This window comes from Gymnodraco acuticeps, unplaced genomic scaffold (genome assembly GCF_902827175.1).
Source record: "Gymnodraco acuticeps unplaced genomic scaffold, fGymAcu1.1, whole genome shotgun sequence".
NCBI classification, from domain to species: Eukaryota; Metazoa; Chordata; class Actinopteri; order Perciformes; family Bathydraconidae; genus Gymnodraco; species Gymnodraco acuticeps.
Genome location: NW_022990549.1, coordinates 188538 through 215785, shown reverse-complemented (window position 1 = coordinate 215785; position 27248 = coordinate 188538). Strand labels below are relative to the sequence as shown.

At 38.7% G+C, this 27248-nt stretch overlaps 1 protein-coding gene across 1 annotated transcript in view; it reads right to left on the bottom strand.

Annotated features, from left to right (window-relative positions):
• The window catches only part of LOC117553449 (bone morphogenetic protein receptor type-1A-like), a gene marked incomplete in the record, with an annotated part of 53611 nt that extends 27654 nt beyond the window's left edge, over nucleotides 1-25957 (bottom strand). The window contains 2 exon segments of the mRNA XM_034227377.1: nucleotides 4195-4299; nucleotides 25700-25957.
• Between the last annotated feature and the right edge of the window lie 1291 nt (nucleotides 25958-27248).

The window sequence follows — 27248 nt, the reverse complement described above, 5'->3', positions numbered from 1 at the left end:
TGTAGATTCATTTTTCAATAAATGATTCCACAAACAACATAATTATTACATTCAAACAAACTACTTGTAGTAGATGAAGTACATTATTCAAAAGTTTACATTAACTTTGAATAATAACACGGCAGAAACGGATGCTCTCTTTTTTCCTCTCCCTCCCTCTCTCCCTCAGTTTCTCATGTAGCTCGCTAAACAGTGGGCGGGGCTTCAGGTGATCATGCAGAGCTGCGTGTCTCTGTCAGACTCAGCAGCTGATCTGATCTCTCTCTGGCGTCCGGTTATACTTCACTCGCGTTTATGTCCATATCGATCAGATCCAGTTCTCCTGATCGGCCTTTATAGAGAGCACCGATCAAACTATTAAGAGTGAATATCGGCCGTTTATGATCGATCGGAGCATCCCTAATTATTACCAGACATTTTGACCGGCAGGTTTTGAATTTACCGGTTTTGAATTAATTTGACCAGCTAAAAACCGGTAATTACCGGCTAACGGAAACCCTGATCTGTATGTCTATTATCTTTAAGACGATTGATTACAGGACAGAAACTCATGATATGGTAACTTTAGAAGCATGTACAGCAATGTAAATATGTAATTACAAAAATACAGTTCTAAATTGACAATTGAATGTAAATAGAATTGTCTTAGTAATGATAATACTTTGCTCAATTATTCATTCATTTATCTACTCGGGGACTCTCTCACATGTGATGGGCAATATATTTGATATTTTATGAAGCATCAGGAAACTAATTTATAGATTTCTGCCTTTTGCAACGAAAGAGCCACAATAAACTCCAGATTTCATATCTTTCACATACATTATGGTAGTAGTAGTTGTCTTAACAGTGATCTCTGTGGAACACCACATTACCAAATATTGGAAATTATAATGTACCATTAACATTTACAAACGGAATATGATGATATTTGGTGAACTAGAAAAACGTTTATAGATTTTGTTTTTTAAATGATAACTTTTGGACTTTGAGATATTGGAAAAAAATAAGATATCACAAGTTGGAAATAATTCTACGCAGTCACCACTAGGATCCAATTGTGAGAATAGTAAGATTCTAATGCCATTAGTTTAGCCTAATCTTTATCCGGAGGAAAATATGAACATTAAACACAATGAATAAACGTGCAATCATTATACATGACATGAGGCATCTAACTATTCAGTACAGCCCTAATAAATAATAATCAATAAAAAGTTATCAGTTTTTCTCGGCCTCGTGCGGATAATCAGACTTTGAGCCGCACGGTTATTAAGTAATAAAATATTACAAAGTGGTTCCCTGAAGGTGATATTAATTAGACCCGTTTCTATCCATCACTGGCACAACTGAGCCATAAAACAAACACACTCAAGACCATAAAAAAAGAAATTAGGATCATAAATCACTCCGAGCAGACGCTCCCAGTTAAACCAGTCAGCTCCTGCTCTTGCTGGTAACTCAGTGTTCCTGGTCTCAGTACTAAAAGGTGATTCTCTGAGTAAAACATGAATTGGGTAAAATATTAGAGTGTTACAAAAGTCTGAATTGTTTTTAATTGAGCAAAATCGTTATGCAATAACCTAAAATTAAACTATTCAGTCAATCACTGATATTTAGCATCCTAACCGTTTACTTGTGCATTATATTAATGTACTGATCTTGCTTTTCTTTACTTTCTCTTGTTGTTGCATTGAACCTTAGCTGCTGTAACACAAAACAAATCCCATTGAAAGACTAATAAAGACTTATGATCTGGTCATAAGACCTACAGCAAGGTCCGGCAAAAACAGTGTTCATCTTGTAAAAAAACAAAATATGGTAGTATGAACTTGTTGAAAATCTGTTAAATCACGCCCCATCCCTAGTAGAGACAACAAGCTCAGCAACACCTGTATCACGTTATTCATCAGGACGAAAATGTGATGAGAAAATTCAGATTTAGAAAGACTGAACGCAACATATTCAAAAAGTCTGAGCTTTAGTTGTTCATGAACGCTGGAGAAGTGTCGACATTGGGTGTTAAACAGAGCCAAACGTATGCCAATTAGTAACGATGCTGTCTGAGTAATTCTTCAGCCCTGTGTTTATCATCCTTCTTGAAGTTGAAGAAACTTTTTTTGCATATCAACGCCAGCCCCCTCCTCCTCTTCCCCCTTTCCATACTGTTGCTGTATTTGTGGGAACCAGGTAACGGAAAATAAACACACAGAGAAGTCAGAGCTCTGACAACTTTGGACCAACTTTGAGCACACCAAAAACGCCAGAAAACCCTCGTCGCGACTTTATAGACTTTGCAAGCAAGGAGTAAAACGTAGCACAAGTTGTTTGTTTTAAAACCTAATAGGGTGGATGTGGTCTGAGTAATAGTCAGAGCCCTGTGTTTTCCATCTTCTGCCTTGAAGTTGTCTGTCAGCTTATCAACACCAGCCACCCCCTCTTCTTCCCTTCCTTCTTAAACTGTTGCTGAATTGTGGGAACCAGGTAATGGAAAATACACCCCAACACACACTACAGGAAGTCCTAGCTCTGATAGCGACTGAGAACTGCCACCTCTTTCTCAGAGAGACAGGAAGTTTACTGTTAAGCCCTCTCTTCGCCCTCACCTCCTGTCAGTCATTTTTTGTTCTTCTGTGGTGTTTTTGTGGATTTTCTGCCTTGCTGCTGCACTGGTCTGATCCCAGTATGAAGGAGTGGAAACTGGAGCATAGACAACTTTCCCCAAATACGTAAAGATATATATAGCAGACTGTGTGTGTGCGTGTGCGTGTGTGTGTGTGTGAGAAAAGTGTGTGTGGGTGGTCTGGAATCAGAAGTGAGGTCGGACGGTTTCATCCACCATGCTGTCTTGGAAACTGCAGCCAGGCCACAGAGACATATAGGTGGTCCAGTGTGTGTGTGTGTGTGTGTGTGTGTGTGTGTGTGTGTGTGTGTGTGTGTGTGTGTGTGTGTGCAATTGCAAGAAACCATTTTTGCCAAGTTATTTTGTAGCTTTAATCCACATTTTCTGTGCGCTCTCTTTCTGTGCGCCAGTATGCAGTGTGTAAGGGGCGTGTGTGTGTGTTGGGGGAGAAGACATATGGGAGTGATTTTGTGCTGCAGACTGGCCGGCTCTGTTTGAAGGTCTGTCAACGAACTTGAGTCACTTCATCATGAAAACACACTCACACAGAAAAATCTGCACCAGTGATGTTCTTTCACAAACTCGTCATAATCGAATTGCATTTACTGCCCGTTATATTTCTTTCAAACATTTTTATTTAAAATGTTTTCATATGCATAAACAAATTGTTGTATGTGTAAGCCTACTTGATAATAACTCTGAAATTCCATGTTTCCTTTTAAAGTGTCTCAAGCCAGTCAAAATGGAAAATTAAAACAGCTGTTGACCTGCGGAAAACATTTTGGCACAACATTTCATTGAAGTATTTTTATTGTATTTGTGTGCGGCAGGGAGACGGAAAACAAAAAATACATTTTGTATGTTTAATTTAGAAAAAAATGATTTGTTCATAACTGCCCTTTTGCATTTTCCTTTTATATTTTTGTCACAATCCGTATACATGCGTGGGGGATTGTGTAAATTGTGCTGCTTAATGAAAGATTTGTGTATAATCTATTGATAAAAAGTAAACAAAATGTAACAGTCAGTCTTGATAAATTGGCTGCATATTAACTTTTCATAGAGATAATAATATTTCAAGAATTTCCAGGACAGGCTCAGCAGAAACAGACGAAGACATGACCTCACCTTTTACACACATACATATATCAATACACTCTTTTTCTTGGCAAAGCATTACTTCACCGAACACACACACACAAAATGACACATACACACAGCCTTGGGGCTCAGTGTAATCACAGCTCTTCCTGCTCTGTGGTTATTAATCAAACCAGATGACAGCTCAAATGACCCAATCATAGCCTGTGATTAAAAGCCAGGAAGCCTTCTGATTGGCCGACTCCACCTTCAACACTGGGGGTCAAAGGTTAATCTACTCAAAGAGCAGGAGTAGACGGAGGTGGGGTAATTAGGTTTTAAATAATACGAGTAATCGCTGATAGCACAAACAAATGATGTATGTTTGTGTGCGTGTGTGTTGGAGTGTGTAACGAAGCTGAAGAAACACACTGAAAAGTCACAAAAGAAGAATACAATACCCACAATTTAATGTGTGTGTGTTTCCGTACCTGACTGGTGGCTCCATGGTACAACAGTGTGCGTGTCGGTGCACTGCTCCATGGGAAATGCAGTCTTTAAGCAGAGGAAGCCGGAACAACATCACAACCCCCGACCTGTTCACAAACAAAAAAGAAGTTAATACATGATATTAACCTCTTAAGCCCCACGGACTCGGTTTCGGGGCCGAAATCGCGTGATTTGCAGGAAACAACGTCTAAGGAACCTTCATATTTAATCAACTATGAATATTTTATATCCATATAACGGAATTTTTTTTAACTGATCTTTAACAGAAAAAAACAAAAAACAAACACACAATGCTAACACTGACCCTCTGAATTAGCCCCGAGCGAAAAATGCTAACCTATTACTGCACCGAAAATCACTCCTAGCTCCCTTATTATTTATCCTAGGTGCACATCCAACACATCGTTTATGATCGTAAAGACACAGAATCTAACGGCGCCCACCTCAACACTGAAAGATACAAACTTGCGACGTTATCAACAAAAACGTACATCAAAACATGTGGCGCTAGGTAGCCACAACCGCTAACATGGCTTACCTTGGTCAAAACTGGTGTTCAATGGCATTAAAACGATAAAAACGATGCTGTAGTTAATCCATAGGTTAATATCCAATGTGACTGTGTCCCCTTTGAAATGATTTCTGATCATCTATAAGCCATAAAACAGCTTTTCCGTTTCTAGCCGTCAGAGCAGGGATATTCCTACACTCTGCAACAAGATTGCATGTGCGAAAACGCCAGCTTTTTTTTTTAACATGAGAATCTATGGGACGATTTCCCATCGATTCTATTGGCTCCAACGGTCAGGAAGAGATGTCACATGTCAAAATCGAGCAAGGGGGGCCAGAGATAGGTCAAATCCACCCAAATGGCCCCAGAAGAGATTTTTTTTGTGCTAAATCCGTCTAAAAAGATAAAATATCACTTGTTTTGCATCAATCTTGATACAGGGTACTTATATGTTGTACTTTGGATTCCTAAAGCTTTTAGTCTACTAACCCATCATCCAAGGTTAGTTTTCACTATAAGTACAACATATTTTTTGGGCGGACACTAATTTACAATTTTTTACCATGTTCAATCTGGATTCTCTTTAAAATAAAAAGCATCTATATTGATTCTGACTTTTCTACATCCAACTCACAGGTTATGAATGTAACCCTTTTAGAAGGGAAAATATGGTCATTTGTTCTGGGAATGTCATTTTCGAGCCTGAAACCTGAAAAACAGGCTTGGGGCCTAACAGGTTAACAGATGATTGTTGAACACTAATGAACTTTAAAACTAAAACACATGCAAAATACTTGTCTGCAAAAGGGGCGTAGCTTAAGTATGTGGGGTGTGCCTAAACTACACCATAAAAACCTCATTTAAAGCACTTTTTTATTGCTCTTTTTGATAAGTGCTATCCTAACACCCTTTATTATTATAATACTAATTATTATAATTAACCACACAAGATATGGTAGTTAACAGATTAACTTAAGCTGGATTCACACCTGGGAGTGGCAGGGTGCAACCAGCCGCAATAATACAATGTTCTGTCGGCATGTTCTTCAAGTGGGAAACGATTATTTGTAATGTAGGTCAATGTGTTAAAGGACGTCATCTACTGATTGGCTGCATGCACTCTCCTGCTGCATTTAGCAAAAGAGTACTTTGCCGTTGTGATTTTACATAATAGCCTATAATCTAGTAGATATGTTCCTAACAACTAATTTCCTTTAGATTAAAAGAGTAGTTTAAACTTCTACTTTAACAGATACACTTGAGGACAAACTAATCTAAAAGGTTAAAGATTGTCTAAGAAATGTTGTGTTTATAACAAAACACTCGAGCATTGTACTATTTGTACTTCCTTTTAAGACTCAGAGTTGCCCTTTATGCACAGGCATGGCTCACCTGGAACAAGCTGACTGCCTGCTATAGAAGCATCTTTATGACCGGAAGGACTGATACCAACATGTGCTTGATTCATAGAAGCCTTCAGGGACACACAAAGACTCCTTGCGGCCTCAAAGCTAGCAGACCCTCCTCCGGGACTGCTGGCCCTGCTCCGTCATTAGATCAGAGCTGATGTCAGTGTGTTTGTGTCTGGCTGCTGTTTGTAAAGAGATAAGTGGAGCAGTGAGGCTGACAGTCTGAGCTCCTCCTCCTAACTCTTCAACACAGAAGCCTCTTTATTTGACAACCCGGAGCTCCTTAAAGGAGACTGTATTTAGTCAAGAAGGCAGACATCAGGAAAGTGAGTTCACACCCAGAGAGAATCTGTGTACAAATACTGAAGGGGAAGTTGCTCACAAACAAAAACAAAACGCCTGACCTCAGAATTTAAATATACTGTCCATACATACTATATCTTAGATATTTTATTTAAGTATATTTGAAGTGTACTAAGTATTATGTTCGTAACCTGAATTTAAATCAGGCTTTGTAATTATTTGAGTGACCGAGATCATGTAAGTGTATTTCAAGTGTACTATGTATTAATTTATTGAGCTGTACTTAAAATCAGGTTTTAAAATGGTTTGACTGCAATGTTATTATTTGTTTATTGATTGTTATGAACCTGTCTGAGGACCACAGATAGAAATGAGCTATTAGCTATAATCTGGCATATTGCATCTCTTCTCTTTGCTGAGATTAATGTTTTAGTTTTTTGTCCTTCTATAAATAAATACAAATGCAAAATGCACTTTTTGATGTTAATACATACATATGTGTGAGAGAAAGGTTTGAGCTCCATACTGTTTCAGAAATAAAGCTTGAAGTGGTTAGGAGCATAACATGGCATTTAATCACCGCAGCGTTTAGTTGAGATCTCCCGGTAGAAAACTCTCTAGCAGTAGCAGGGGAATGCTGCGTGACGCTACAAAGGGGTTCAATTTACAGCAGAATCAGCCTGTTTGGAACAGGGCTGAAATAGAGGGGTATGAGCAGTGTGAGGCATGGCTACAATGGGTGATCTGTTTGGTATTTTAAATAGAGATGTCCCGATCCGATCACGTGATTTTCAAAAGATCGGGAGAAAAAAAATCGGGGATCGGAATTTTTTCAAAACAAAAATGACCATGTTCACGTCTTAAAGTCATCCTGAGGCCTTAGGTTTAAAATCACACAACATCATGTATGTGTTGCTTTCTTTGGGCTTGTTTTCAGACCTGGTTGCTTATTCCTCTCAAAGCAACAGAGTGGGCGCAGTGTCTAATAGTAGCAGTAAGCTAACGAGAGGCTACGTTCAGCTGGTGACTCGGGACAGAGAAAATGTCAGGAGTTTGGAAGTATTATAAAATGTAAAGCGAAGGCAGTGTAACAGCCAGATGCAATGTTTGCAAGGCGGAGGTTCCGCGTGGTGGAACGAACAGAGCTACGTTCAACACGACCAATCTAATACGCCACCTGAGAAACAAACACAAACAACAACACGACGAGTACACAGCGGCCACTCGGGTAACGGCACTGACACAACCGACACTTTCAGAGACTTTCAAAAGGAAAGAGAAACTGGCCCAGAACAGTGAAAAGGCCAAACAAATAACAGCCAAGAGAGCTGGATTCATCGCGTTGGATGACCACCCGTTATCTGTTACCTTTTTGTTCTCTTAATGCATTGCATAAAGATCGGATCGGGAAAAATCGGTATCGGCAGATTGTCAAAATCAAATGATCGGAATCGGATCGGGAGCAAAATAAGGTGATCGGGACATCCCTAATTTTAAGCAAAAAACTTCACAGACATGTTTTGTATAGGTATGGCGCTACAATATGTTTTTCCAATATAGCATAATAGGTCAACTTTAAATGTTTACATTTAAGACTTTCATACAGTAGATATAGTACTTTACTTTAAATGAAACTACTACTATAGTACTACCAATGTCTGTATTGTAAGTTGCAAGGAATAATACTCAAGAAGTTTGAGCAAAAACATTTAAAAACACAAAGTCCCAGTGTACATTTCAAGCACATCTGCAGAAGTAAGGGATATCTCACTCTGCAGCATATTTTTGGGGAGAATGATGAATATAATCGGTTGAAAAGAAATGACAACATTGGTCTCTAAAGGTCAAGAGTTATTCTTAACAGCACTCCATCGCAGGTTTCACAATAAAATATTGGAAATGTAATCAAGGACAGTGTGTAAGATGAGCAGCAGCTTCAAAATATGTGTGTGTGTGTGTGTGTGTGTTCAGGGAGGAAAAAAGCAGCACTAGAGATTCAGCCACTGAGTTATTATAGAACAGACGAGAGAAAATAGATGTCCGAAGACGGGGGCTGAGAGCGGTCACAAGGTCTGCAGAAAAAAAGAAAACAGCTGCTGCCTTCTCTGTCCAACACACACACACACACACACTCACAAAACCTCATTTATGGATGGAGAGGCGGTGCCAAGAAAAAGAGACAGGCGGAGGGAAAAACAGAGCTCCCACACAAGAGGGTGAACTGAAGTGAAACAGCTCTGCATCCAAATATTTTATTAGAACCATGAATTATAACCGCAGGAAAAAAATGAAAATGTTTTGGTTGAAACAGAAAATCTTGATATACAAAGAGGAAAGAGCGGCTCTGTTTGCAGACATGTGATCTAGATACATCAGTATTTATTTTTTTAACAAATGTAGTGCACATGTCAACTTGTAAATAAACACAATTGCACAGAAAAACGAAGAAGGCAATGCTTATCATTTTATGAACAATTACAAAACAAATCCGGTGTTTCTTAACTGAACTGCATTTCTTACTTTTGTCTATTACCATTCTTAACTGCCTTTCTTCTGTACTGTACTTTCATACCCTTTTCTTTGCTGTACTCTAATGCATCATGCTACCAGGGGATGTTTGGTAAGACAATCAATTACATTTGCAGAGGGAAATACTTTATCAATGGGTAATATGTGTGCAGAACCACTCAGTGCTTTGAGTGTTTAATGACTGCAAAACACAAAAAACCGGAATGAAAACCCGCCTGTTATCAGTCAGATGATTACGAGTGTTTCTGCAGTAAAAGTCCAGCCTCATTCGAAGCTGCAGTACCAACACTGCAGGCTGTTTACACAAAAAACAGGAAGCTACAATCTGATCCGATTACTCAAAATATGTTCCTCTTCGTCAAACTCACTTTCATTTGATCTAATTGACACCTTATATTCCACAAAGACAACAATCTGATGGCTTTAATAACCGTCAAAAAGATGATATCTCTAATAAAAATATATTGAATTAGGCGAATAACCAACTGAAGGCAAACGTATAATTTGTAGCACGAGTGGAATCAAAAACAAAAACACATGTGGCTTTGTAGTTCACATAAAAGATCTTAAATTAGAGCAGGAAAAGGTCATTCATGAAATATGTTTTCCAGACATGCTCTAGCTTGCAAAGGCTGTTTGATATTCAGTGTTGGTGCAGCTTTCACAGATAACATGTTAGCACTTCCAATGCACTCGTTTTACTTTGTTGTCATGGTGCATGTACAAGCCAATGAGTTCTCGAAACTTTAAGGACATTTCCTAAACCCTTGATTTCATTTAGTTGGCCCGAAATCTTTACCATGTGCTATGAAAGACATTTAACTAGCGTGTAAAGATCCAAAACAAGCACATATTCTCCCCACACATATCGTCTGTGAGAAACCTGGTGATTTTAGCAGTAACGTAACCAGGGCAACACGTCTGTTTTTAAGCGTAAACTGCTCTGGGTTAAAAGTAAATTCCTAACAGCGTTGGAGGGACGTGTCGGAGGAAGGTGTGAAGCCACAGTCTGACAGGAAAGCTGTGAAACCAGTCCTTGTTACGTAGAGAGAGGAGGCAGACGGCGGTATGTGGGCTGGGACGGTTCATAGACACACAAACACACGCCAACACTGACAGCAGAGAACAAACACACAGCTATTTCCTGCAACTTTAGCTCGAACCAAGTTACTAAGCAGTGGAAAAATGTTTTTCTGCTGTCGCTGCAGACTTCATTGACTTCTCAGAATATAACTGAATAAAGTTTCGTTTTGAACATGATATTCAAGGACCGTGGACTTTGTGAGGTTTCGTGTGTATAGAAGTGTCTTCAAACGTACATAGAAACCTCTATTCAGCCAGGACTCTGATTAAAGCATGATTAATATACGTTATTAACATTACTGTATTCACTGGCAGGGTTTTAGACTTTTAGTTGAATAATAACAGATATTTTTCAGACCGTACCTTGGATTTTTGGAGGTTGTGAGACTTTATAAAGGACTAAAGACATCTGGCAGCAAGGACATCAGCCAAAAACATTCCAGTTCAAATATACCATCTGTAAAATGTTAACAAAATCCAAAGAAAACTTAAACTACTTTGCACCCTTCTCTTATGTTTATACTATCCTTATCCTATTTTTTATATTTGAATTGTAAAGTTTGGAATATTATAGTGTATTCATACCAAATAATCCATCTAGAAAGTAGTCAGCAGAATAATCTACACTTGAAATAGTCACAGCCCTAATAGACACTAGTTATGAGAATGGTCATTGCAATAACCTTTTTGTCCATAACCCACGCAGCCCTGGGTCGAACCATTATGTCTAAACGCCAAAACATCCGTTAGTTTCCTCCTCCGTGTTGCTGTTTTGAGTCCAACAGCAGAAGCCTTTAGTTGCCAGGAAACATCCAGAGATGTTCTGCATCGCGTCAATCATTTTGCTGCAAGGCCCACATATATTTCCCCATCCACTGCAAGACATTCAGAGTCTGCAGTGTGTGTGTGTGTGTGTGTGTGTGTGTGTGTGTGTGTGTGTGTGTGTGTGTGTGTGTGTGTGTGTGTTGGGTTGCATGGCGGGCAGGAAGTGGAAGCAGAGCGTTCTGTTTCTGATCGCTGCAGTTAAAGCTGCCGGCTTTCCCAAAAGCAACAGAGGAAGGCAGCAGAGACAGAGCTGGTTGACCTTCAAAGTCAACCAGCAGCCAGAGCTAATTGACATTAAAGACGAGAAACGACGAGGAGGAGGAGGAGGAGGAGGAAGGGGGTGCTTTCATAGCAGCCCAGACAGAGTGGGAAAACTCAGTGAGGACAAGAATATAAAACAGTCTGGCCTGGAAAACATCGTCCTGCAGCTTTCACAGGCTGTAAACAAAGAGAAACTACGTGTAGATTCAAAATACCTTTATTAGTTGTTATTATTAACACAATAAGACGATGTACTTTGTCTTGTAAAAACACACCAACTTTAAAGCTCCTCTCAGCCAACTATTCTGATCATCTATTCATCATTTCAATCGAGCAGAAATAGTTGAAACAAAAGCTATTGTTGAATATTACACTAGTTCTTTTTTGTGAATTTGAGAACATTTGATTTGCAGTTAATTAATACCTTTTTTGGAGTTTTGAACGCATTTTTCTGCCCGTGTTCAAAACCAGAAAACTAATCCTCAAATCCCAATATTGAAAATCAAACACCTAGTTTAATATACGTGTTCTGCCTTTTGTATTGTATTCTATTTTGAGGTATATTTGGAGCTTGTGGTTGAACAACACAAGATATTTATGGTGTCATATTTTAATAATTTGAAAACATTTCACAAACTAACACAATGACTCACCGAATTAAAAAGGCAGATTATTACATTTGGAAACTATCATTTGTTGCAGTCCTACTCGCCAAGACAAATTCCATGAACTCCAAGTAATAACACACAAGTGGTTTAACTGATTTAGAGCCTCAACACTCAGAAGAATTGAGAACATGTTCTACATATTCAGCCGACAGTATTTGCTCGTTTGATTAAGGAAGATTGCTGTAAACTCGGTCAGACGGTCTAATCCTGCAGGGGGGATACGGCTCCGTTAGTGGTGAGCCGACAGGGGGGTCAGGAGTCAGAGGCCAACGTCACTTCAGAGGGATCACTGCACCTATCAGGCTGCAGGATTACCCAGAAAAGGAAAGCAAATCCTCAAGAATGAAGAAGGAAAGCCTCAGAACCACGCAGAGTACAAGCTGGTTCTTCTTTAGTGTCTCTTAAAGTTAGAACCTTTTCCACTGGGTAAGATTAAGACAATTGTATTACTAAAACAGCAATGATATTAGTCTACATTAATTGTATTCATTCAAGTTAAATCTTTGAACCAGCGTCATAATGTTTACCAAATGCTGCTAACTGATATCTCTTGTTCTGCTGCTGTGATTTTGATCTCGTTTGTTAAAAACTGTCCATCATGACTCCAAAAACATATTCTTTCAAATTATTAATCAATTATGTTTATTGACTTGTAGGTAATTGGCAGATAACTAACTAACAGTGTTTCCGCCAGACCAGGGCTGAGAGGGCGTCCACCCCGAGAGCGGGGGGAGGTTGTGTCACGTCACTTGAATTGAGCTATCCCTTATAGATACTATCTCTTTACGTATTAGTGATGGGAATTCCGGTTCTTTTAAGTGAGCTGGATCATTTGACTCGGCTCACTAAGAAGAGCCGGCTCTGTCTGCTCCTAAACGGCTCTTCAGTTTACCGTGGAGCCTCAGTTTCGCCGCTGCGAGGCTCCGGCGCTCGCAGTTAACACGCGTGCTCCATTAGCACCCCCCGTCAAGGCTCGCCAGCAGTACACTTTCTGTCACAGGAACACGCTTTGCTGCGTCCCACCAGTCTCCTTTGCCCCTCCAACAGATGGATGTCCTTGTCCTTTTTCGTAATTTCAAGCGATAAAAAACTCTCGATCTTCTCACAAATTATTCATTTTTTTGGACGCCCTCGGCTCGGGTTCAGGGCGTTCCGAGCTGAATAATGGACGTCTTGCGTCAAATGACGGCAAGACGCAACCCCTGGGGGAAACACTGCTAACTAATGAATAACTTACTGTACCGTCACAAAGAGACATTTGGTACAAGATTTACGTCTACAAAATCCTGCAAAAGTAGGAACAATTGAAATTGTTTCCAAATGGCATCTATCCCACGTTTCACACAAACTGGACACAAGGACAGCTAAAACACAGCTTTTTACTACAGGCGTATAACTATAAAGCCACTTTCTGTATTGCTGTAAAGAAAGAAAAAAGCTTTGTTGTGTTTTAATGTAAAATATGTGCTTTTTTTAGCTGTGCTTTTGTGAAGCTTTTAGACTTCACTCTGGCGTCCTGTACCATGCCATCACATGACCACACAAATTCACACATGGCCACAAATAATCACATTTTCACAGCTTTTGCAGAGAGAAGCGGCAGAAACGTCCTCCATAACAACAAGGAGAATGTTTCCTCTGTGGTGAGATGGATCTGAATTATTCACCGGGATGGGCTGGGTGTATTTAAAGCGGAGATCAATACCTGTAAAAGGACAACTAGAGGCCGCAACCTTCAACTGGAGTGGGACCAGAGAAGGACAATGTCATTAAAAAAACTGCCATGAAATATATTTAAAACGATCCACTTTCAGAGTTAAATATTTTAACCATGCCTTCCAAATATGACCCAATTGTAAAAATGACAGCTTGTTTACATAATGTCAGAGCGGAAAAACTCCACAAAAATCGAATTATTTTATGTTAAATGATTATCCAATATTACCGTCTGCAATGTATAATATATACAACTATTTTTCCACTTTCATGCAGTTGAATCTTTTATCTTTTTAACACCAAATAATCTGCTGATTAGTCTAAAATGAAAACAACCGTAAGGTCCAGTTCTTGTCTACAACACAAACCTAAATAATATTTCTTCCATATCTGTTTCCAAGAAAAGAGACTCAGGTAAAAAAAACATTCAGCACAGATTACAAGTGTCCAACTACTGATATTCCTTCCAGAACAGCGTTCCCGCCAGGGGGGGGCGTCTCGCCGTCATTTGACCAAAACAATAAATAATTCGAGAGAAGATCGAGTTTTTATCGCTTGAAATGACAAAAAGGACATGGACATCCCTCTGTTGGAGGGGTAAAGGAGTCTGGTGGGATTATTTTCGCCGCCAGCAAAGCGTGTTCCTGTGACGGAAAGTGTACTGCCGGCGAGCCTTGACGGGGGGTGCTAGTTTCAAGACACTTGACACGCCGCTCTCGGGGTGGACGCCCTCTCAGCCCTGGTCTGGCGGAAACACTGTTCCAGACGCACATTTTTCTGATTTCTGAGTCTAGAAGATCTTGGCTTCTTAAGAAACTCAAGTCTCCCTGAAGCAGTTTCACCTTTGCCACACATCCAGGAGAATGAAAACACACCTTGCAGGATATAAAATATCTCTGCAGGGATGTAGGGGGGGGGGAGGTGAAGGAGGTGAAGAATCGTCCCTCTGTGTGCTCGGCTCCCCATTTACTGCCTTTATTTATCTGCTGCAGCAACGAGGCTGGACGTATGTAGGAGGAGGAGGAGGAGGAGGAGGAGGAGGAGGAGGAGGAGGAGGAAGAGGGTGGATTGCATGTTTTCCTCCCCGGCTCAGCCACTCTGTCTCCAGCCTGCCGGGGGGAGGAGGAGGGAGGCAGACAGAGGGGAGAGCTGGAGATGTGAAACCTGATCTCCTTCTCTACCTCCTCCCTCCCTACATCCTCCATCCCTCCCTCCCTCCTCTACTGCCACCTCGCCAGAGAGCCTCCGAGACTCCTGGAGTAATCGGATCCCCGGCCTCCGAGACTGGAAACACACTCCAAGAGAGAGGGAGAGGTGGAGGAGGGAGGAGGAAAAAAGAGAAATGGGGGAGGTAGAAAAAGAGTAGAAAGGAAAGAGATCCCAGAGCTCAGAAACAATCCTGGGAGAGAAAAGTGAGAAAAGTAAAAAGGAGAAGATAAGAAACAAATGGAAACAGATCTAGTATGGGTCAGTTCTGGAGACGAGAAACACCCAGAGAAGGAAAGAGATATTTGGGTTTGTCAAACTGACCTTTTTAAGGAAGCAAAATGTGATCTGTTGCTTTTGTAAGTTATGTCTAGTAAAAAAAGGGATGTAATCTGAAAACAGAAGAGCAAGGAACAAAATCTAAAAAAAAATAATCTAGAAACAAAGTCTGGATTTTTTGCAGTTGTTTATTTACTCTGCGCCACCGTTTCCGCCAGGGGCGCGTCTTGCCGCCATTTGACGCCATTATTCAGCTCGCCCTGAACTCGAGCCGAGGGCGTCCAAAAAAAAAAATAATCCGAGCGAAGATCGAGTTTTTATCGCTTGAAACGACGAAAAGGAAAAGGGACAAGGACATCCCTCTGTTGGAGGGGCAAAGGAGTCTGGTGGGATTATTTTCGCTGGCAGCAAAGCGTGTTCCTGTGACGGAATGTGTACTGCCGGCGAGGGCTGCTCAATTAATCGTATTTTAATCGCAATTACGATTGTGGCTTGGAACGATCATTCTACTTAAAGTTCAGGGTAATCAACTGTTACATTTTTTTCTCCAATAAATTGATGTTTTCAAAGTAAATGGATAATCGTTTTTAATAATCGTGATGTCAATTATTGACCCAAATAATCGAGATTATGATTTGTCATAATCGAGCAGCCCTACTGCCGGCGAGCCTTGCTAGTGGCCTTGCTAGTAGCCTTGCTAGTGGCCTTGCTAGTAGCCTTGCTAGTAGCTAGTGGAGCACGCGCTAATGATCAAGTTTACAGTTTTCTTTTAGTAGCCGTTTGAGAAGGGCTGGTAGATAAAAACAATACAACGTGTTGCACAGTTAAAGGGAGAGTGTGTGAGAGAGAAACCCCCTCTGGAGGGAACACAGGGATGTTAGCCTTTGCAGACCATTTACATGCACTAAAACTTTTTTTTTGAACGATTTTTTTTTTCTTCCTGCGATATGAAAACAGAGGAATTGAAGAAAATACCGTTTTTTTTTCCCCGCAAACCATCCTTACTTGATCTTTAATGCTATACAATTGGTATTTTTTTAACTATATTTAACCGGATGAAGGATTTTAGTCACGGACGTCTGGATCTTAAGTTATCAGAGCAACAAGCTGAGCTAGCTCGGTTAGCAGCGCCGAACTGCCCTGGAGAAACACATGAAACTACTTTATTCAGTGCTTTTACCTTTGATCACGGGGTCCCTTTGCTTTGGAGATTTGATTGTGATTGGTGGTTGGCTGTCACTCACTCAAGTACCCCTGACATGAGAGCCGCGCAAGTTTTCTTTTGTAGCAAGCAGCAAAAGAATTGTAACATGACGTGTTTGAGTTAATTTGCTATGGGCATAGATATGTCTCATAATTATTTGTGTGAACATAAAAATAATGTGTGTAAATATGTGATTTGTAAATGCAAAACACCATCCACAAATGTGTTTAAAAGATTTACAAACTCACAAATAAATGTGTACGTGTAAAATGGATCTGCAAATACGCTAAATATTTTCACAAATAAAAAAAGATCTGTGAATATCTCTTTAACATTTACAACTTTCGATCAGGCATTTGTGAATCCATTTTGTATTTGTCGACCAAAATGCGCTTGCGGATCTCAAATCTCTGCTCGCGGATCGTCTTTTTACACACACGGAATTTTGAGACATATTTTCCGCCGGTGCTAAAAATCTACTCGTGTCACTCGGTGATTTTCGGAAACCACGTGATGGCCTGCTGATGACGACATTTCCGCATGATTTCAAAGTAAGAGCATGATGGTTTGTTTAATGCTCTGTTTTTGTATTATAATGAACAGCGGAACGTTAGATGTATTCTTCATCACCATCATGTTTTAGTGATACAGTTAGTTTGTGTTATTGGTTCAATACAGCATATATCGAGCACTTTCGTTGATGTTGAAGTGCAGGCTATATATAGCCTACGCCACTTTCGGGTCCCGGGGGAGCAGCTGGCAGCGAAACAGCCCAGATAAAACTCTTTCTTCATTGTGTGTTGTATTCAGTCAAGCGGGTCGAAGTTACAAAGCACTTCACATCTTATTAATCGGCCTAATTGTACCTTACCAGTGCAGTAATAAAGTAATCTGTAGAAAAGCACCGTATTTAGGTCAGGGTTATGGTGATGAAGAATACATCTAACGTTCCGCTGTTCATTATAATACAAAAACAGAGCATTAAACAAACCATCATGCTCTTACTTTGAAATCATGCGGAAATGTCGTCATCAGCAGGCCATCACGTGGTTTCCGAAAATCACCGAGTGACACGAGTAGATTTTAGCGGAGACCGGCGGAAAATATGTCTCAAAATTCCGTATGTGTAAAAAGACGATCCGCGAACAGAGATTTGAGATCCGCGAGCGCATTTTTGGTCGACAAATACAAAATGGATTCACAAATGCCTGATCGAAAGCTGTAAATGTTAAAGAGATATTCACAGATCTTTTTTTATTTGTGAAAATATTTAGCGTATTTGCAGATCCATTTTACACTTACACATTTATTTGTGAGTTTGCTAATCTTTTAAATGCATTTGTGGATGGTGTTTTACATTTCCAAATCACATATTTACACACATTATTTTTATGTCCACACAAATAATTATGAGACATATCTATTCCCATAATTTGCCTACTTCATTTGAAGTCCTAAAAAAAAGAAAAAAGAATTGATGCGCATATCGCGATTATCGTCACGACACGATATATCGTGCAGCCCTACTAAAACCTATAGAACAAATCACATGGAAGGACAAATATAGCATAATGGGGCCTCTTTAAGCGATACAAAAGTAAAAGCTATACACTACAAGGCCAATGCCACATGGTACAAGGAATATGCAATGAGCTGAACGCTTTGATGTTAAAGTTACACTCTTCAAGGTAACATTTTAAAAGGAAAAGCTACAAGGGATTTGATTGAGTTTCCATGCATTTGATTAAAGGAATGGTATGCTCGTGACACTCATTTTTAAATAATTATCATCCGATAAAACAGACCAGTCTCTGCCAGTCTCTCTTTTTTTAATTTTTTTAATCCGATGACATTATCAGTGATTTTAAACTGATTAATTACCGAAATAACATCAACACTGTGGGCGGCGCCATTTTACCAGACGTGACGTAAACCATGCGTTTGGTTTCGAGGACACGTTGATGTTCATGTTATTTACTGTAGTTACTCTCTTCAAATATGCCTCATTGTATCGCGAAACATTGCCACAATTCTGATAGGAACAATCCACGGAATGCTCGGTTCCATCTGTTGCCAAAAGGTAAGCGTAGGAAGTACGTTCGGAGGCAGTGGCTAGCGAAATGTGGCCACAAAAGATCCACAGGCGCATGTATGCAGCGAACATTTCAAGTTTCCGGACGACTACTCTGAGAGTATGATAAAACATAACATGGGATTTATTGAACAACCATTACTTAATGGAGATGCAGTACCATCGGTCTTTCTGGTGTCATCACCGACCAGGACACCAGTTCGGCCAGTTGAGAAATCGCCCTCTGCAAGTGTGAAGCGACGGAGGACCAGAAGTAGTGCTCGGAGTAAGAATAAGGTATGTTATAGCGCATTTCCATTGCAGCGGGTAGCCCCGTTTAAACGTCCTTTATCGTCCAGGCCAGGCCAGTTTTTGGTGGCCTTTCCATATAGCCTAGTACCGGCTAGTGGGTATTTCCCCCCAGTTTTTCTGGCCCCATAACATCGTGGTTCTAGGGCCAGGGACAACGAGGCTGAGTATGCTAAACTAGAGAGGGAATCGCTAGCAAGGGTGGTACTACATGCATACATATCTAGTAATCAAAATCATTGTATCTACTAAGTAGTACTAAGTAGGCTCGAACCTGTATGGCTGAATTCCCCCATCCAATCTCTTCATATTGCTCAAAACTTCGCCATGTTTTCGTGTGTTTACAAAGTGAACGCATGGATGACGTCACGACCATCACGTGACTACTGAAAATGGGCAAAATGGCAGCGGCCTGACGGAATATACAGGTTTTGATAAAAAAGAGCTATAAAATCATTATTTACCGGGGAATATCGCTGATTTCTTCAGGGTATGGTTTAAACATAATGTTTCACTAAATACTGAAGTTTTGATTAATTATCTAATGAGTGGAGCATTCCTTTAAAGTGTGTCATTAGATAATAACACAGCGCTATGCAGAAGCAAAATGTAACCTACGATAAATGTATCTGAACTCTTTTTTTACTGGCTGATATTTTTGATTTATTTCCACCGACAGCCCGACTCCAGCAGCATTAACTGGTCCCAGTACAGTGCTGGAGTCAGTGTATTAAAATAGATTTGCGGCCACACACACACACACACACACTCCAGACTAAGTGACACCCCACACTAATCACTGCATGATACGCAATCAGATAACATGGCGTCTGTGTCCGCAGCGAGAGTGATAGATGAAGAGTAAAGGACAGAAAATATAAAGTCTCTTAACCTTTGTCCGTGCCTAAAGACGAGGGAACAAAGACTTTGTAATTTAAGTATGTCATGGATCAAAATACTAATGCGGTGGTATGTTTTGTTGCACATCCTACAGGGAGCCATGATTCAAACTGTATAGGCGGTACAAGTAGTGTAATTTACAAATAAATAACAATCAAAAGTGTGTTTCTTTTGTATTCGTTTTGTTGCCGGTGTAACTCACAATATCCTAGAGCCAAACAGAAAAGCCAAAACTAATCTATTAGTACTGATCCAGAAAATGAAGGTATTTGCTTATAGACCTTATGCACCGTTTATTTCTAATGATTTTGTATGTTGTGCAATAAATGATAATCAACGTTTTACCAGATTCATCGTTAAGTCACATGTTCAAGATCCAGCTATTGGACAAATTATATTGTAGACAAAATGAAAAATGATTTAGACTTGAACTTGGGCTTTACATTTCTTTCTATAGTCCAAAGAGTGGTTTGAAAATGATACATACTATAATATATGTTATGGGAGCTGCCCATACTGTTTATACATGACCTGCAATGTATTTATACTCTTACTAATGAATGTATTTGATCAATAGAGGATACATCTGCATATCTACTGATAATTAAATCACATTATTATATTTTCCCTCCGAGTTGAAACTGTTGTGCAGCACCCCAGCTTCTCTTAAATCAGTCAAGGTTTTCGGACACAATAAAGTTCAGACAATTGATCCATTAAATCTGTTGTACCCCTTCATTTCTGTGTTGAACAGGAACAATGCAACTATGACCGCGAACAAAAACAAAATAGTAAAAAGAGGTGACACAAACTCGAATCAGTTCTGATTTTTATTTTGGGTTTCTCTTCAACAATACACCCCCGTTTCTTTCTTACTCTCGCTTGTTGTGGCCGAGCTGTGGCTGTCAGTAAGTCCGCCTGTTATTTCGGGAACAGAGATCCTGGGCTTGGCTGAGGAATGTACAGCTGTCTGGCATATGGATAATGTTAGATTTCATTTCTAACAATGCCTCCCCTCCGCCAAAATGCTCTTTCCCTGAAAAAGGGAGGGGGAGGAGTCTGAAGGTATAAAGCTCAAACAATGTCATCTATTTAATTTTGAATAATCCTTTCTTGCACGATAATATCCTGCATTATATTTGTTACTGGAAATTGGTATTTCCAGTTGTATATTTTCCACATGTATATATTTATTTTATATATTCTTTAACTTTTTAATGCCATTTTATTTCTGAAATATTTTGGACTGTTTATTTCGTGTGTCTTAATTTCTCTAATGTACATTGCCTTGTGTTTTTCATGCTGCTGCAACGCAAACATTTCCCAAATTGGGATCAATAAAGTTCTTGTCTATCTCTCTGTCCGTCCATCTATTTATTTATCCATCCATCCATTTATCCGTCTGTCTATCTGTCTGTCCGTCCATCTATTTATCTATCCATCCATCCATTTATCCGTCTGTGTTATCTATCTGTCTGTCCGTCCATCTATTTATGTATCTATCTATCCATCCATTTATCCGTCTGTCTATCTGTCTATCTAAAAGTTATCATTAATATTCTACCGCTGAATAGTACTAAAACAGGACGACCTTGAATGTAACCACCGATTCTTTCCATTATTAATTGGTCTATAATATATCAGAAAATAGTGAAAAATGTACATCCAAATTCTTCAAAAACAAAGATGGTGTCTTCATGAACCTTTTGATTTCTTAAAACCCGAAGGTATTCACTTTGATATGAAATAAAAGAGAATCAAACGACAGAGAGTTTCATATCTGCGTTACACAATGAAAAGCAGAAAATCAGCTGTAACGAGGAGATGTGACTTAAATGATGAATGTTGATTATTTATGTCTTCAAATCATTTAATCCATGAATTGTTCAATATCCTCTGATCAGGTCTAAATGCATTGAGAGATCTGCAAAGTACAACTGTGGTCAAACATGCTTTTGATAGAAAAATGTGTGTTTTACCCCCCCCCCCCAAAAAAGCTAAAATGGCATTTGTTTCGTGTATACTGTAAGTGTTTATGATAAATAACAAAGAAATATATATATTTGAGAGATTTGACGTTATTGTGATTTAATACTGATTTTCAAACGGACGATAGTCATATATGTGTATTTTCTGAAAGAGACAAACGCCATGCTGAAATGTGAATCCTGCAAACAGCAACACGTTTTGAGTTAAAACAAAAAGTCAGGTGTCCATATGAATATTTAAAAACTGGTTATTCTGGCTGGACGTTAAAGAAAACCTCCTACTAACATTACAGGTGACAGGAACGCATGTTTAAGTCAATATGAAGCAGATTTGAGGCAAATCAAAAGTCACATTAGTGGGAATTTCTCTTTTTTTATCTAAGAAAGAGGGAATTTTGTGCTGAAAAGACTTTAAATAATTCTGAAGCCTCGTGTTCTCTTAACATACATTTAGTTACATATTGTAGCCTAAAATAAAGAGTGATGCGAGAGCAAAGCCCGTTTCCACCCACCTTTCCACCTGCAGGCAGCTAAAGCTAACAAGCTAATAACTTACTCTTCTATCCTGCACAAAGATAGTAGACAGTGTTTGTTTTGGGACGGAGAGGCATCATAACGCTGATAATTAGCTGTCAGTTTCAGTTTTAATCAAATATAGCATCAAAAATAATGTTTCTGTTTGTTTACAGGCAAAGAAAGTATCTGAATACAAAAGCATGTTCACGACTGTGTAAAATACGAATTTCTCCTCTTTTGGATATAGTTTAGTATGAATTAAGACAGAGTAAGATGTCAAATGTACAGACGAGGTTCTTTATTTCAGTTGGATCAGTTCCACAAGGTGTCCTCTGATCTAAATGTTTCCATACTTTAACAAAGAGGAATGGTAGCTGTATTTATTTAGTTTTACACCCCATATAGCTTTTTAGTTTTTCAGTATTGTTATAGAGTTTTTTTCTCCAATTTGCTTCGAATGTTTGAAAGGTAAATAGTTATAACTCTTTCTTGAGTTTAGGTAATTTTACAAAGCTGTAATGTGAATGGGAGATTGTAATCAGCCACTTAATTGAAAAACTAATTGTTAAAATAGAGAATAAAGTAATAAATGTCAGCCCTAATAATGACTTCACGGATCGTCCACAGATCTTCCCCAAAACAAAAGTGTTACAATGTCCAAGAGTTAGACTTTGTTTACTACCAGCTTCCTGTTTACACTTGAGATGTGTAGATAGTAGGGATGGGAACGAATAATCGAATATGAGTTATTAATATCTTTATTGTCATTTTTTTTATGATTCAATGTATACGACAGAGCCATAGCTAAGTGTGTCAGGTCTAAAGGTGTGTTTTGCTCCGCTCACCGGTCCCTCACAGCGGGCAGAGCTGCAGGTTCTGATCCCTCTCTCTCTCGTCCGGTTACACTTCACTCGCGTTTATGTCCAAATCCATCAGATCTAGTTCTAGCCAATGATACGGCTGCTGCCCCTCCCTACACGCAGATCACGCAGACTCAAACCTCATCTTATGCTCAAATCCAGCTGAGAGGGTCTTCTCTACAGCTGGCCTGATTGTGAATCGCCTCCGCACCGCCTCTCCCCTGAGCATTGAGTATTGAATAGCTGCATTCTGTGCATAGCCCTGTTACAGGTTGATCTCTGTTGTAATAGGGTTACGTTACCCTAACCCGTTATGTTGTTCGTGTGTGATCCCTCTTTCATTTAAAAACCAAGTTATGGTTTAAGCATGAAAGCTGTAGGCCTATAGCTGTCAACAGTTCAAACTGTGATCACCAGTTCAATATATTTGACAAATTCGACTTGGTTTCTTTACTTATTTGAACATGTATTTTTTATTTTTTTATAGTATATGTACATTTTGGTAAACCGTTTTTTTGGGAGTTGAATATTCGAATATACATTTGCTTTCAAATTCCCATCCCTAGTAGATATCCACCCATACAGACAAAAACAAAGCCTTTGATATGGCGACTATTTGGGTTCCCAATCAGAGTAATAATAAGACACGAGTTTAAAAGCTTTCTGTTAAATAAAAGGAACATTTCTGTTTCATTTCACAAAACTACTGATAAAAGCACTGGCATTTTGAGCATGCGTTTGGTAAAAATGACTGGTCCAATCACGCCAAATGTGTTCAGTATGCTTAGAACTCCTATTCAATCTCAAACTACACAGAATTCAAGTTTTTACTGGAGGGGGGGGGGGGGGGTTCAGAAGTCTATAATTTTAGTGAAAAAGCCTGATTGATCATGACATACCTAATTTAGAAATGAACTACTTTCTTAAAATAAATACCTGAATTAATGGGAGAAATGTTGTCATGCAGATTATAGAATGAAACCAAATCTGATACAAAAAAAATGATACTTATATAAAAGTATTACCAGAGAAAGTTAGGGTTTGATAAGTAGTCTCCTAGTTGTTCAAAGCACACTAAGGTTCAGCTCCTAGACTTCAAAAAGACTACAACATAAGAAAGTTTGACCTATTTAGATTGACTGTTAAAAGCAGTGAACAGATGACATTAAAAGGAACAATCTGTGGTCCCAATATAAAACCAAAAAGCCTAAATTAACAGTAAAGATGAGATCATGTCTGTCCAGAGAGTTCACCTTTGTGCTTTGTTTACATTCCTCCTGATGCAAATTGAATAAATGCACAACAGGAGTGCACTACTATTGTTTTAGATACTTCTGGTTTAGCATACATAGACTACAACTGCATATCTCTGTGTTGAAGAATGACAATAAAAGATAGTTCAAATCATTAATTAGTTAAATCAGTTTCTCTAGTGAAGATTTAAGGTACTGTTTCTTGAGTATTACCATTCTTTAAACTTAACTGGCTTCCAAAATGTTGAGATACTTGTACTTTACTAGAGTATTTGTGTTACTTGGTACTTTTACTCCACTACAGTTCAGAGGTAAATGGTGTACTTTTACTCCACTACAGTTCAGAGGTAAATGGTGTACTTTTACTCCACTACAGTTCAGAGGTAAATGGTGTACTTTTACTCCACTACAGTTCAGAGGTAAATGGTGTACTTTTACTCCACTACAGTTCAGAGGTAAATGGTGTACTTTTACTCCACTACAGTTCAGAGGTAAATGGTGTACTTTTACTCCACTACAGTTCAGAGGTAAATGGTGTACTTTTACTCCACTACAGTTCAGAGGTAAATGGTGTACTTTTACTCCACTACATTTAACACCTGTAGTAACTTTACAGATGTGGATGAATGATGGTAAATATAATCAAGTGTTAAATCAGACTTTAGTTCCACCTGGAGTAAATCCACAAGCTGCCCTGCAGAATACAAAGTCATTACAACTAGCTGCACCTTTATTAATGATCAATCATTATAAAACATATCATATATTATTCTGAAATGGACCAATCTGCACAAGGGGACTTTTACTTGTAACAGAGTATTCCTACACTCTGGTACTTCTAGAAGATCTGAGTACTTCTCCCACCTTTAGTACTTGGTTACTTTCTACCTTCATCTCAACAACTAAAAACTCCAAAACGTTACCAAACTAGCCTTGAAACGAAAGGTAGCCAAGCTAGCTTAAATAAAGTTGACTAAAACGTAAAAGTAAGGTCGAAAAACAATGTTTAAGTAGGAAAGAGTGTGACTTATATTCATAAAACTGGTTAGAAGTTAAATGTTTTGAGTGTATGCTAACTTGGTAGCACACGTTGAAGCTTTACTATAATTACAGGCGAGCTATGTAAACTATGCAGCAAAGTTAGCTAATGTTGCTAACAACTCAGTAAACACTCTCCTCCCCCAAGACTAACTGAAGCAAACTTGACCCAAAAATAAATAATGTTAATTTGATTGTTGGTTTTAACAGTGATTTTAAAATCTTTAGTGAGAAAAACTTTTTCTTTCCACGAATGCAGCCAAAAGGCTCCATCTATGCACTGGCGCCAACACACTTACATTAAAAAATCAGTTCGCCGTTTCTTTTCGGTAACTTATTTTTGACCACTTTAATGTAAACTCGTTTGTTAAAAGTATTGACACAAACAATTTTAATTATATCCATAAAGTAATGTATACAAGTTAAGTTGTTTTAAACTCGACAAAATCGTAAACACGAAGCACTTACAACCAACAGTTTGCGTTTGCTCCAGGAGGTAGTCGGAGCCCAAAAATCGGGACCTTTTTTTTTTTGCAGCAAGAGAAGTTTTGCCTTACCTTTTCTCCTCCTTTTCTTTAATTTCCCGTGTGATTAAGGCACTCCTTTCGACGCTATTTCATCGTAGTAACTCAAGTCCAAATCCCCATCAGAATAAGAGGAGATATAAGCATTATTTCCCAGGGTTTTTAGTGTAAATGTTCACGGTTGTACTCTCCTCTGCTGCCCGCTCCGGTCGCTCTGCGGTCTGTTTGATGATGGAGCTCCGAGAAAACCAGCCGGACAAAGATCGTCTCATTACTGGAAGAGAGGTATCACTCCGTGGTTTAAAATTTTTTTTGCCAAACTTCCGGTCTTTTACAGTAGGTGTTGACCGACTACGCATGCGCATCCTTTTCACCTTTCAGGTATGTTACAAGTAGACATTTTCTAATGGATGTTCTCAGTAAATTAGTTGATTTTTGCATCAGTTTAACATGCTGTCGTCTGATTAAATCGTCAAGACTTTGAAGCTGTGTGTTTTTTTTTATCTTACACACTCTTTTTTGTTTTTTATATGATAAAATTCAGCAAATAACTATATTTGTATCATAATTTATGCCTGTCATTTTGTTATTGGAATAACCTTTGCATAAATTAGTCAATGTGAACTGTATATGGTGCAATAAAAACATTGCTAAACATTTTTTTACTTTGCCCCTCTTACACTTCAGTTTGATCATTGCACATTTGTGACATTTGCATAGCATTTCATAATGTTTTTGTAACATATTTAATCTGGAAATATATTTGTTTGTGGTAAATTAGGAGTAACTACAATTAAAAACAACAACGTTGTATTTTTCAGTGGCAATATTTGGAGGACTTTTTCTTCCGTTTGCAAGTAAGGAGTGATTGCATGCTACCTTTTACGATGACAGGCTTAACACATTATATATTGTATTGTTTATAATTTTCTTAAACAACCAAGAAAATAGTTAATTATACCTCCATGTAGTAATATTATTTTCTCTATATTAACCCATAAGAACCCAGACCCATTTCTACTTTTGGGGAAATTAAGGGGAAAATAATTTAGACTAAATAGACCACCTAGAACACATTTCTGACAAGTAACCCCTCCTCGTATCAAACATCTGAAATGTGACATATATGTCCCATTGATGGGCTTTAATGGTAAAATGACTTTTATATATAACTTCATTAATGAGGATAATTTTTTGGTTTAAATTAGTTTGAACATTCTTTGAATTGAAGAATAAAGAATATATTAACTCAATATAATTGAATCAGCTAAATTAACGGAGCAGATTTGTGCATATATGTCACTTTGGGTTTACCGTGAACGTTTAGGGTTAAAGTCCCGATCAGTGTCACAGCGATGTTTGTCTCATTTGTTTCATATCAATTTGATCAAGAAATGTTTCCACAACAGGTTAAATGTAAGAAAGGACATGTTATGTAAGCATTTTAATTCTTAACCCTCCTATTGACTTCGTTTTCCCCCCCTTACTTTGGTGTTCGCTGTCAAATTTGACCGGCCCTGATTTAACTGCTATTACATTAACACAAAAAACATTAATCATCACCAAATGTCATTTAACACCC